Here is a 13,240-nt window from a genome sequence, read left to right on the forward strand (position 1 = left end):
ATTTTAGTGTTGACATTTTTTGGCAACACCCAATTTATTGTATATCTTTTGAAATTTAAGATTGGATCAATTTGGAAATTTAAAAGAAGAATACATCATTACTTTTAATCATGACGATGATCATGATCACCACCATCATCATCATCCAAATTAACCTTCAAAGCTTTCTCTTATACTTATCCGCACATAAACACATTGAGTTTACAAACAAAAAATAAAAAAGAAGACACAGATCAAAGAGAGATCAGATCATGATCAGGAACCCATCTTCATTTGGACATAATTATTTCAGCAGCAGCAAGCAGAAAAGCAAAACGCCATGTGGCAGGAAAGTAGGCATAAAGAAAGGTACATGGACTCCGGAAGATGATGAGGTTTTAGCAACCTACATCAAAAGACATGGAGAAGGGCACTGGGGAACCCTCCCGGAGCACGCCGGTTTGCTCCGCTGCGGGAAGAGCTGCCGACTCCGCTGGGTGAACTATCTCCGCCCCTCCATCAAGCGCGGCCCCATCTGATACACCCCTGCAATCTAAATCAAGAATCAGCGGTGATACAGCACTCTCCGAGCGAGTGACAGCTCCAGAAACTCAGAAAATGAACAGAGGAAAAGAAGAAGAGGGAACGAGAAGAAAGAAGATGAGGGAGAAAAGAGATTTCTCTTAATTTTTGTTATCCGTAACTACAGCAAAACCAGAGCATATAACTCTCTCTCTGCCTGGCACAGTTCTCGGAGGCTAACAAACTCCAGCCAGAAATCGTTACAAAATTAAAATACTAAAACAAACAAATAGAGAAAGAAAACAGTAGAAATTGGCTGCACAATCAGCTTCCCAAACGACATGTCGTACAAGGCTTCAAATCACGTAATCGGACATCCAACTAGGTGGTCTCCTGACACGAGGTGGGCTTCTTGTGACTTGGGCTGGCATCTGGTCCTCTAGGCCCAGCTCCGGATTATTCCCCACCTTTGTTGTACTCCCTTGTAATGGGCTTGGTAACCCCAGCGGTATGGACAACGTCATATCATTCCCCTCGTCTTGAAAAACCACCTTGTCCTCAAGGTGAAAGTCTAGATACAACTTACAGAATGCATCGAAGGATTCCCAAGTGGCGTTTTCAGGGGGGCTATCCTGCCATTGAATTAGGACTTGGCGCACAGCCTTGCCCTGCTGAAGCACAAGGCGAGAAGCACAGACGGCGCTTGGCAGTGATAGAGGGGCCTATCGCTCCTCGTGTCAGGTGGTAAAGGATATGCTTCCTTGGCTGCAGATCCACGAAACAGTTTAAGGACAGAAATATGGAAGACCGGGTGAATCTTACACTCTGCTGGCAGATCTAAGTGATAAGGAACCTGGCCTACCCTCTCGATGACTGAAAATGGCCCATAAAACTGCTTAGCTAGTTTTTGAGATGGGCGACGAGCTACACTTGTCTGGCGGTACGGCTGGAGACGTACAAGGACACGGTCACTGACAGCTAGTTCTAATTCCCGACGATGCGCGTTAGCTTTCTGTTCCATCCGATGTTGTGCACTACAGAGAGAGTCTTTCAACGACTGCAACAAGGCATCTCGTTCGCGCAGAAGTTCATCCAGTGCCTGTACTGTAGTGGACCCCGGTGAGTACGTCGGTATAGTTGGTGGTAAACGGCCATAAAGAGCTTGGAAAAGAGACATCTTCAGGCCGCTGTGGTTACTAGTGTTATAGTAAAATTCCGCCCACCCGAGGTAAGTAACCCATGCTGATGGCTTATCGTGCGTGAAGGCCCGGAGATATTGTTCGAGGCCACGGTTCACCACCTCAGATTGCCCGTCGGTCTGTGGGTGATAGGCTGTGCTATGTCATAGGGTAGTGCCACTAAGTTTGAACAATTTCTTCCAGAAATGGCTCACAAAGATGGGGTCTCGATCGGATACGATGGAACTAGGGAAGCCGTGGAGTTTGACTACTATATCAGCGAATAACTCAGCTGTCTTGACTGCTGTAAACTGGGCTGGGAGAGGGCCAAAATGCGCAGATTTGGACAGTCGATCAACCACAATCAGTATAACCGTGGATCCCCGAGATAGTGGTAAGCCCGTAATGAAGTCCATCGTGACTTGATCCCAGACCAATGAGGGTATGGGCAGGGGTTGAAGCAGCCCGGCTGGAGCTTGAGTCGAGTACTTTGTTTGCTGACAAACCAAACAAGCAGCAACAAGTTTTTCCACGTCACGCCTCATATGAGGCCAAAAGAAAACCGAGGACAGGCGGACCAACGTGCGCTTGACTTCGGAGTGTCCAGCCAAGGGGGTTGCATGAAACTCATAGAGAATGGTCGATTTCAAGGACGAATGAGGGCTGATGTAGTAACGTTGCCCGAAGAAGAGCAAACCATCATGACTGGAATAGGCCGACGAGAGTGTACCAGTTGCCAATTGTTGATGCAGGGACAACATGTCCTCCAGTGTAGAGTTCTCTTGGCGAAGTATGACCAAAATTTCTGAAATCGGACGGCTGGCCATGAACAACCCAGCTAGGGCAGGAATAGTGCAGGCTGTCTTGGGCTCTTCATGTACTCTGGACAGTGCATCAGTGGCACGATTAGCATGGCCAGGTTTGTATTCAATTCGGAAATGGTAACCAAGCAATTTTTTGATGTACGCTTGCTGGTCAGGGGTCTAAATCACCTGCTGTAACAGCTCCTTGATGCTCTTATGATCCGTCCGTATGACGAAGAACCGGCCAAGAAGATATTGACGCCACTTTTGCACAGCTTCGGCAATGGCGTGGAGTTCTTTGATGTAAGTGGACTCTGCTCTGAGTTTAGGACCCAACTTCTTGCTGAAATAAGATATGGGATGGCCTTCTTGCATGAGAACGGCGCCAATGCCCACATTTGATGCATCCGTCTCAATAATGAATTTCGAGTCAAAATTGGGTAATCGCAAAATCGGTGCCTCCACCATGGCTTGCTTAAGATCTGCAAAAGCCACGGAAGCTCGAGCCGTCCACCCAAAACCATCCTTACACAGTAAATCCATAAGTGGCGCTGCGATGGATGCGTACCCCCGAATGAAGCGACGGTAATACCCGGTGAGGCCTAAAAAACCCCTAAATTGCTTTGGCGTTGTAGGCAGAGGCCAATTCACCATGGCTGCCACCTTGTGAGGGTCGGCCTTAACGCCCGTGGGGGTCACAATATGACCTAAGTAATCGACTGTCTCTTGGCAAAAGAGGCATTTGGAGAACTTGACAAAGAAATGTTGGGTCTGCAGGCATGCTAGAACCTTATGAAGATGTGTCACATGGTCCTCAATCGTGGCGCTATATACAAGAATGTCATCAAAGAATACGATCACAAATTTTCGCAAAAACTGAGCAAAGACCCGGTTCATGGTGGGTTGAAAAGTGGATGGTGCATTCGATAAGCCAAACGGCATGACGAGAAATTCGTAATGCCCGTCATGAGTGCGGAAGGCTGTTTTATAGATATCTCGAGCGTGCACTCTGATTTGATGGTAGCCCGCTCGCAAGTCCAATTTGCTAAACACCGCCGCCCCGCCAAGTTCGTCTAGAAGTTCATCGATAGTAGGAATCAGAAATTTGTCCTTAATCGTAACGGCGTTCAAGGCCCTATAATCGACACAGAAACGGTACGTCCCGTCCTTTTTCTTGACCAAGAGAACCGGGGAAGAAAAGGGGCTCTGGCTGGGGCGAATGATCCCTTGATCCAACATGTCCCGAACAAGTCTTTCCATTTCATTCTTTTGGAAATGTGGATATCTGTAAGGTCTAACATTGACCGGCTTAGCATTAGGAAGGAGGTGTATTTTGTGGTCTATGACCCGGTGTGGTGGTAGGGTCGTGGGTGGGTGAAATAAAGCCGCATATTGCTGCAGTAATTGGGCAATTGGCAGAGGCAGACCAGGAGGGATCTCCAACACATCCGAGTGAACCGGGGATGTTAATGTGGTGACTTCCGATTCAGTTAGCTTGTGCAATTCAAACACACTACAAATTCCCGCCTGGTGAACTAATGCTTGAAATTGGTTGAACGAAATCTGCCGGGGTGTCTGTTCCCAATCTCCACGGAGTAACATGGGTTTGCCCTCCCAACTACACTCCATCGACAATGCGGCGTAGTCATGAGACACACGGCCAAGGTTTTGGAGCCACTGGATTCCCAGGACCACGTCCGGTCCTTCGATTGGTAATACATAAAGGTCCACCGGAAAAACATGCCCCTGCATTGTCAATGCCACCCGTGTGCAGCAAAATGTGCATACTAAGAAGTCCCCACTGCCAATGTATACTCTGAAAGGGGATATAGGTTGGACCGTCAACCCCAAACGCTCAGTAAGTGCAGGTTGAATAAAATTATGGGTGCTGCCACTGTCAATGAGAACCTGAAAATTGTGATTTATAATTTCACCCACCAAGCGAAGTGAGCGAGGGTTACTTTGACCAGCCAACGCATTGAGGCTAGAAATGTCACCCGTGACCACCTCCAGCTCCTGCTCGGTGACACAACCATCCTCAGCAGCGTCCTCGTTGTCGTCATCTTCTGTGCCCAACAACAGCAGAAATTTACTGCGGCATCGATGACCCACGTTCCATTTCTGATCAAAGTTGTAGCACAGGCCCTTGGCCCTTTTTTCCTGAAGCTCCGAAGGAGACAAGCGCCGTACTGGTAAATTGGGTGTGGGTAGTAGGGGGGAAGAGTGTTTGGCTTCAGAAATTGGTTGTGATTTGTGGGACCCTGGTGAGTCGCCGGACTTGGGTTCGACGGAGTGGTTGTGGGCGTATATGCCACAGGGGTAGTCTTATATGGGATTGGGGCAGTGTTGGGGGGTTGAGGAGACCATTTGGACCATGAACGATTGTCTTGCCTTGTCTCTTCAACACGAGCCTCATAAGCCCGCGCAAGCGCGAAGGTTTCCACAGAGTGGATGGTCGGGTCAACAATAACTCACGACGAATATCCGGTTTCAAACCGGTAATGAAAAATGAGATAAGTAATTGCTCAGAAATGCCAGTCACTTTGTTCATTAAATCCTCAAATGCAGATTGAAATTCAGCTACAGAAGATGTCTGAGTCAATTTAGAAAGATTACCTTGGTGATCGTCGTACAGAGAGGTGCCGAAACGCTGCTTGAGATTAATCAAGAATTCCGTCCATGAGTCAAAAGATGATTCGCCTTCATCCACTGATACCAAGCCGACGCGCGTCCTTCCATGTGAAAGGATACAATCCTCAAACGGAGAGCCTACGGCGTCTCGTGGAAGTCAAAAAATTCATCGATACGAAATGCCCAGCAATTGGGATCAAAACCATCAAATTTCGGTACCTCAATCTTCATGGATCGAAGAACCGGGCCCAGATCTGCGCCACCTGATGGCATGTCGGGTGGATGAAAGGGGTGAGCTTGGCGACCCGCAGTGCCGGACGAAGGACCGGAGGAACCATGAAAGTGAGAACGGAGGTCCTTGAGACGAGAATCCACCGCCGCCATATACTGTTGCAATGTCTGATGATACGCCAGTGTTTGGCCTTCGAATTGAATCTGTAGCACCTTGACAGCCTCGAGAACGTCAGAATCCGCCATGGATGAAGTCAATGAAAGCACCAATGATACACCCCTGCAATCTAAATCAAGAATCAGCGGTGACACAGCACTCTCCGAGCGAGTGACAGCTCCAGAAACTCAGAAAATGAACATAGGAAAAGAAGAATAGGGAACGAGAAGAAAAAAGATGAGGGAGAAAAGAGATTTCTCTTAATTCTTGTTATCCGTAACTACAGCAAAACCTGAGCATATAACTCTCTCTCTGCCTGGCACAGTTCTTGGAGGCTAACAAACTCTAGCCAGAAATCGTTACAAAATTGAAATACTAAAACAAACAAATAGAGAAAGAAAACAGTAGAAATTGGCTGCACAATCAGCTTTCCAAACGACATGTCGTACAAGACTTCAAATCACGTAATCGGACATCCAACTAGGTGGTCTCCTGACACGAGGTGGGCTTCTTGTGACTTGGGCTGGCATCTGGTCCTCTAGGCCCAGCTCCGGATTATTCCCCACCTTTGTTGTTCTCCCTTGTAATGGGCTTGGTAACCCCAGCGGTATGGGCAAGGTCGTATCACCATCGCTCCCGATGAGGAGGATCTCATCCTCCGCCTTCATCGCCTCCTTGGAAATAGGTATATATAATACATGCTCTACACATACGTATTTTCTTTTTTCTAGTCAGTTTTCATGAAAACCCTAATATTAATTGATAGATCTTGTTGAATCTAAGGTGGTCTTTGATAGCTTGGAGAATTCCAGGGCGTACGGATAATGAGATCAAGAATTTCTGGAATACCCATCTTAGCAAGAAGCTCATAAACCAAGGCATAGATCCAAGGACTCATAAGCCCTTTGATGCAAAACCTAATTCTAACCCTAGTTGCTCAAAAGTAACCCATAACTGTTCTGCCACTTTAACAGTATTTCCTAATATTAATCTAAACCCTAACCCTAATTACTCCCAATTAACTACTCCAGCGGAAGAAAATATTTGAGCTAATTTTTCAGCTGAAGGTTTGACCATGGAGAAATCTGATCATGATCGTCAGAGAAAGGAGGCGGATCATAACGAGGATGCGACATTCTCATCGTTTTTCGATTCTATAATCGACTGCGACAATAATTATGAGTTTGTTAATTACCAAGGTCAAGTAGGGCAATCTAATCATCTTGTGCAGGACATTTATGCGCTTTGGGAAGCTGATGAACTCGCATATGCAATGGAAGCCTTAGATGGAGCTGCAGAAAACATGGCGGTAATCTTTGATAATCACTCCTTAATTTGATATTCTTAAAATGGAAACCTTATATGGTGTGTTTTTATTTATGCATTATACTATTGATTATTCATATGCGTAGTTCAATGGATTAATATTTGGTTTGATTGTTATAATTGAGAATCTAAGGTTATATTCATACATATATGTAAGTAGTTCTGATCTTGTTTCCCTTTTTAAACAAACGATGTATTATCATCTTTAATGTGCGAGTTTTTTATAAGTCATGATCTCTGTTGTTTATTTTGGTTTTTTTTTTTTTTTTTTTTCCCGTTATAGTACATCTTCATATACTAGAAACTTAAATCAAAAGAAAACTACATTTGCTAATATTTCTAATGATGAACAAATAATTAGATGGTATATTCTTTTGACTACGTGAGTTTGGATTTTTACTCTTTACTCTTAATTAATATCATTTTTAGTCAAATAAATGTATTAGTCAAAAGAATATTAATTAAGAGTAAGTGGTAAAACTCTGAACTCGTACACTCTTAAGGATAAGTATAGCAATTTTCTCTATATAATATTTTAGAGCCTTACTTCCTTTCTCCTTGCAAGAAAAAAAGAAAATAATTTGATGCAAAAGATAATATGGGTTGTTAATCTAAAGAGAGTAGTAGATGTGTTCTTAATGGAAGTATAATATCATGCCTACTAATTATACTGAAGGTATATCATGAGGAAGAAGGTAATATTGATTTCAATTATTAATTTCTGCTACACCCAATTTGGATGGTTGGGATTTTACTCGCTAGAGCTACAAATAATTATATTCTCTCTCAATTTCCAAGTATCTCTGAAATTAGAGTTCATATGCCTTGGGTCTTTGATCTCGTATTTGATAATTATGATGACACACACACACACACACATATATATATATATCAGAAAAGTTTTGTAAATCGTTTCCATAAATTTTACATAAATGTTTTTTTTTTGTCGGAAAATAAAATTTATAGTTTTAATCCTTAAAACTTCAAATTTTGGTAACTTATACTGATCATGTATTACGTACATAAACATAATCGCCAAAATATAAACTAGTGAACATCGATGTCAATTAAACATTCTCATAACTTTTTTCTCAAGGAAATAAAGCAATTTCATTTCCGAAAATTTCCCTCAACTGCAAAAATTACAACTTTTTTCCCTAAACTCTCAATAGTATATAAAATATGTCAACATAATTTACGTCATTTCTTTCTTGAACATCAGATTAGATGCACATTAGCATGCATGTAAAAAATATATATATATATACACTACAAGAATTTGAATTTTTTGTTACCAAAAATTCGGTAACTAAAAGTCCTGTTTTTAGTAGCAAAATGTTTTTGTTACCAAAAAAGTTTGGTAGCAAAAAGTGGGTAGCAGAAAGTATTAGTTACCAAATTTTTGGTAGCAAATAGTTGTTGCTACCAAAAAAATTTTTAGTAACAAAATGTATTTGGTAGCAAAATATATGATATTCGGGGACCAAAAATTTCGGTAGCAAAAGGTTTTTGGTAGCAAAAAGTGTCAGCTTTCTGCTACCAAAAATTTTGGTAGCAAAATATATTTGGTAGCAAAAAGTGTGACCTTTCTGCTACCAAATATATTTTGGTAGCAAAACGTGTGAGGTTTTTGCTACCAAAATTTCGGTAGCAAATGGTTTTTGGTAGCAAAAAATGTGAGCTTTCTGCTACCAAAATTTTGGTAGCAAAATCTATTTGGTAGCAAAAAGTATGAAATTTTTGCTACCAAAATTTCGGTAGCAAAAGGTATTTGGTAGCAAAAAGTGCGAGCTTTTTGCTACTAAAATCTTGGTAACCAAATATATTTGGTAGCAAAAGGCATGAACTTTCTGCTACCAAAATTTTGGTAGCAAAATATATTTGGTAGCAAAAAGTGTGAGCTTTCTGCTACCAAAATTTTGGTAACAAAATATATTTGGTAGCAAAAATAATCAAGTACCAAATATTTAGTAGCAAATAGACAGATTTATGTACCTGTATTTTTTGAAAAAAAAATATATAAATAAAATAGCAAATATTAATTTAAAAATCTCTAAATATTTCAATACATATTAGAGTCCAAACAAAATACTAAAATAGTCATACTTAAACAAACCCAAACATTATGTAAATATTATACTAATAAAATCTTAATATTACAAAAATGAAACACTCTAACAAATTGAGGCCGGTGGTGGCGGTGGCGGTGGCGGAGAATCTTCTATTCTTGAGACGGAAGGTCCAAGATGATCGGACGGCGGATTTATTTGTTGAAGTAGCTTTTGAATAAGCTCCTGTTGTTGCTTCATTAGGATTTCCATATCCGACATACGACGTTTATTTTCTTGAACTTCATTTTCAAGTTTTTCATATCCTAAACCTCTAGATTTTCGACCTTGTGGCGCTTTTCTTAGTACAGGACCTATGCCACGCTTGAAACCATATTTTTCATACCTCTTACTTGTCAAAACTTGGGAGTAAATTTCTTCCTCTGCATCAAAATCAAGTTCTGACCCATCTAGTGCTTCACTTAAACGAGCATCGCGGATCTTGATCATTTGTTCCTGCATTAGGCAAAGTGTTATAAACTTTCAAATTAGAGTCAAAAAAATATATAAAATCAAACAAAATGATAAAGTGTTTAGTAATTCTTACATAATCTTCCTTTGCTCTCTCAGTTGTCCATCCCCGTGATTCGCTCCAATGAGTGTTCTTGAATACCTCAAAATACCTTCCCGAAGCATTTGAGTCAGAACTTGAATGTGTGTTCTACATAGAAATCATTATTTGTTAGTTAGTTAAAAAGAAAAAAGAAATTATGGTTTCAAGTGGTAGTATACTTAAGTGAGTGCAAGTTAATTACATGGACTTCCTCCAAATGTTGAACTATAGATCTTGAGCCACCCAAATAACCTGCTGGCTTTTTGGAATGATTTTCCGCAGCAACCTGTGCTTTTTTCTATATAAATGAAAAAAGAAACATTTAAATGCATTAAAATATAATAGAAATTTCGACATCATCTCCCCTATAATTTCAATTAACCCAGAAAATCCAAAACCACATATATTGGTTCAATTTGCATATCCAAAACCACATTCTCATACAAACATCTCACAATACAGTTAAGTTGTTCATTTTACCTGCCATTGATCATCGCCAAAGCAATTGGTGCACATCCACTCCCAATCATCTGGTTTAATGTATTGATTCGGTAAATGTTGCAATGGATCTTTTCCTTCCTCAATAATGGCTTGATATTTTTGGTGGCACCGATATCGATAACCTTTAAAGCGCTCATAGAAATATTGATGTACAATATCTTTCAATTGTGAATGCGCCTCAAAATCTAAATCAAATAGATCCTGAAGAAAAAAAAGTTGCTAAATTTATTCTTATATAAGTGCAATCGTTATAAAGAATAAGTTACAATATAAATTTTTACCTTCAATCATCTTATGCATTCATTCTGTTCATTTTCAGGAATCTTACCCCAACCACTATACTTTAATGGAGCATGATGGCGAACTATAGAACCAATTTTGCTCGCAAATCGGCCCGCATGCTCCCCGTAAACTCGGAGCTCAGATTCTCTAAATTGTACTTGAAGCTTTCCTTTCTTGGACACTAACTTGTTAATTCCTTGACATGTAGTTGGTCCTCGAACATTTGTTGACCGTGCTGTTTACAAAGGAGGTTAAATGTAGAATAGTGTAAAAAAAAAAAACTCAATTAAAAATAATTATTATGATCTTACGTGTATTTTCAATACGTAGAATCTCCGGAGGTTGATCCTCGTGAAATTGTTAAAAATCTTGTGATGGCTCATTATCTGCTCGCGAAGATGTGGATGAGCCTAAGTGCCTAAAGATGCCACTAAAGGAGTCCGGGGAGATGCGTCAACATCCGGCAGAGATGGAGCGGATTTGGATTTTGAACCAGAACTAAATGATAGCTTTCTCTTACGAGTAGACATAAGTGATATCCTGAAATAATAAAAATAAAAATAGAAGTTAGTGATTGGAGGTATGGTATATTCAAATCTTGTCACAGTTTTACAACTACTTCAAACAATCACAAATGCACATTTTGAAGTTAAACTGAAATAAGTTGACCTAATCAATCACTATAATCAGTTGCAGAATCAGTTTTCTCGATGTCACCATCAATTTCATCATCGGCTTCTCCATTGAATTTCGTTTCAATTTCCTCTTCTGTTTCGTCATCAATTTCGTCATTGGGATCGATGCAAATATCAATGCTGAAACCATCAATTTTGAGTGGCCCAATATCCGTACGATTTAAGGGAGCTTCATTAACATTTGTGGTGTCAAATGAAATGTCAAGCTCATTTGATAACTCTTCTTGATAAGGCTCGTTATCTTCTTCATCCTCTTGACAAGCCTCAACTGTTGTTTTTGAGACATTCTCCCATATATGACGGTGATTGACTTTTTGAACTACTTTCCAAGAGTCACCTCTCTTTTCATCATTAATGTAATAGACTTGTTTCACTTGATCTACCAAGACGTACAATTCATCCTCAAAGCATAATGAATCAGTTTTAATGGTGGTGAAATTATACTCTTTCTTCATCCTTCCATTGGCAGTATCAAACCATGAACACTTAAATAAGATCACCTTATTCCAATACAAAAATGACACCTCCCAAATCTCCTCAATCACACCGAAGAAATCACTTATTACCCCATCACAATCTCCCTCAACGTAAACACCAGAATTCTGTGTGGTATGCTTGTCATCTCGCATTTTAGTATGATATCGCACTCCATTCACCATACAACCAGGGTATGAGTGAACAAAAATGTTAGGTTCGTTTGCCAGAGCATACAAGTCATTAGAGATAGTTGTATCATCTTCTGCATATTTGTCTCTAATCTGCATCAATGTTGATGTAAGATATTAAGAAGAACGCCATTCACTATAAATTCATATTTCAAATGAAAGCAAGCATTGTCTTACCTTATTTCCAAACCACTTTGCAAAGGTTGATATTTGGGTACGCTGAATATCAATAAGATCAACGCCTTCGGATCGCATCACAATCTCCCTCAACGTAAACACTAGAATTCTGTGTGGTATGCTTGTCATCTCGCATTTTAGTATGATATCGCACTCCAATCACCATACAACCAGGGTATGAGTGCACAAAAATGTTAGGTTCGTTTGCCAGAGCATACAAGTCATTAGAGATAGTTGTATCATCTTTTGCATATTTGTCTCTAATCTGCATCAATGTTGATGTAAGATATTAAGAAGAACGCCATTCACTATAAATTCATATTTCAAATGAAAGCAAGCATTGTCTTACCTTATTTCCAAACCACTTTGCAAAGGTTGATATTTGGGTACGCTGAATATCAATAAGATCAACGCCTTCGGATCGCAATAATGAAACATGTTCACTGTCAATGATTATGTGTTAAATTTCGTTATTCTAAAAAGGAATTGAGAAGGTACACATAAGGATCAACATCTTACTCCAAATATGGCTGCAACTTTTCAGTATTGTTTAGAATATACCAACGTACTTTTTCACGTTCATCTTGTGTCAACATAATAGCCTTTGGCTTCCCAAACAGTCTCGCACGTTGATGAAAAATTGAAATTGATGAGGATGGTCGGGCTTCGATATTGTCTGCATTACGTTCGGGCCGATTAAACTGTGTTTCAATGTCACGCATGTACATTGAACAATACGTCAATGCCTCATTAATAGTATAACCTTCTGCAATTGAGCCTTCTGGACAAGCTTTATTTCTGGCATATTTCTTCAATTTCCCTAGTGTCCTATGATATAACTCCCGAGAATTACACATGTTCGTCATTAGGAAAATCTCTAAACATATACATAAATCCACTAAATAGAGTGATACCTTTCAAAAGGGTACATCCACCTAGTGTGCACTGGTCCAGCTAATTTTGCCTCCTCTGGTAAATGGCAGGCTAGATGGATCATAACATCAAAGAATGCAGGAGGAAAAATCCTCTCAAGTTTACATAATGTGTAAACTATACCTTCTTGTAGTGCATCTATGTCCTTTACTGACAATGTCCTTGCACAAAGTTGCTGGAAAAATGAACACATCTCAGCAATCGGACCCAACACATTGTCTTTCTTCAAGTAAGGCCGCAATCCTATCGGTAACAATCGTTGCAACAACACGTGACAATCATGACTTTTCAAACCCGTGATCTTACCATCGTTAATGTTGACATTTCGCGACAAATTTGCTGCATATCCATCGGGAAATTTGACTGATTTTAAAAATTGACAAAAAGCTTTCCGCTCCGTAGTAGACAATGTAAAACATGCCGGAGGCTTTTTCCCCTTACCATCCAAGTGCAACTCCTTTCTTATATTCAACTCTTGTAAGCCCAAGCGAGCTTTTTT

The 13,240-nt window shown here is 40.4% G+C and overlaps 1 pseudogene; it reads left to right on the top strand.

The window, feature by feature from the left end:
* Positions 1-251: 251 nt before the first annotated feature.
* On the top strand, positions 252-6,840 carry LOC21392271 (annotated as a pseudogene).
* The last annotated feature ends 6,400 nt before the right edge of the window (positions 6,841-13,240 follow it).

The sequence above is a fragment of the Morus notabilis genome, unplaced genomic scaffold (genome assembly GCF_000414095.1).
Source record: "Morus notabilis unplaced genomic scaffold, ASM41409v2 Scaffold140, whole genome shotgun sequence".
Classification (NCBI taxonomy): domain Eukaryota; kingdom Viridiplantae; phylum Streptophyta; class Magnoliopsida; order Rosales; family Moraceae; genus Morus; species Morus notabilis.